The 756-nt window shown below is 35.8% G+C and overlaps 1 long non-coding RNA gene across 1 annotated transcript; it reads left to right on the forward strand.

The window, feature by feature from the left end:
- The first annotated feature begins 6 nt into the window (after nt 1–6).
- LOC106108374 lies at nt 7–756 on the forward strand. Its single transcript, XR_001225929.1, has 3 exons — nt 7–105; nt 345–482; nt 726–756. It is a non-coding gene; the product is annotated as an uncharacterized LOC106108374 (long non-coding RNA).

The following is a 756-nucleotide window of genomic DNA, read 5'->3' on the forward strand; positions in this document are numbered from 1 at the left end:
GTTGCGGGGGAGCGCGAGCTGCGTCTGCGCTACCACCACGACATCTACGCCATGCTGGACAAGATGCTCAGCACAGAACAGCGACATCAGATGAAGGAACTCACGGTAACTTATTAAATACTAGCTGTTGCCCACGACTTCTTCCGCATGGAATTAAAAAAAAGCACAAAGTGACTAGTCTAAGTGTTCTTCCAGACTATACAAGTATGACAATTTTTATCGAGCTCCGTCCAGTTCAGGCTACAAACTTCAAACAACCATCCATCTAAACTTTCGCATTTATAATGTTAGCAAGACAATTTAAAAAAATATACTTCTTTTCATTTATATTCTTACTATTCCAGGTGACGCTAGAAGCTGAGAAGAAGGAAATATTAAATAAACTTGCCAATTCCAGAAAGGAAGACGTTAAAGCCCTCGCTAAAAAGACTAATCGGGACAAAGATGAAATACTCAGGATTAAAAGAGAGATACATTCACAGGTAATGTTTGAAATACTACAATAAAGAGATTCAAAAAATGTATAAAGGGGGCATAGTTAACACTTCACTTGAAATGTTGATAGATCATCAAATTCACGTGTCAATTTATTAAATTTAATTATAATTTATATTGTCCACTTTAACAATTTATAATTTCATTAAATAATATTTAAATGTTTATATTTTATTATGTTCATATTAGTGTATAAGGAGGTTTATTTAAAGAGTACCGTTGTGTTACAGTCTGTGGAGCGCGGCGTGGCGGAGTGCTCGC

Source organism: Papilio polytes, unplaced genomic scaffold (genome assembly GCF_000836215.1).
Source record: "Papilio polytes unplaced genomic scaffold, Ppol_1.0 DF821557.1, whole genome shotgun sequence".
In the NCBI taxonomy this organism is placed as follows: Eukaryota; Metazoa; Arthropoda; class Insecta; order Lepidoptera; family Papilionidae; genus Papilio; species Papilio polytes.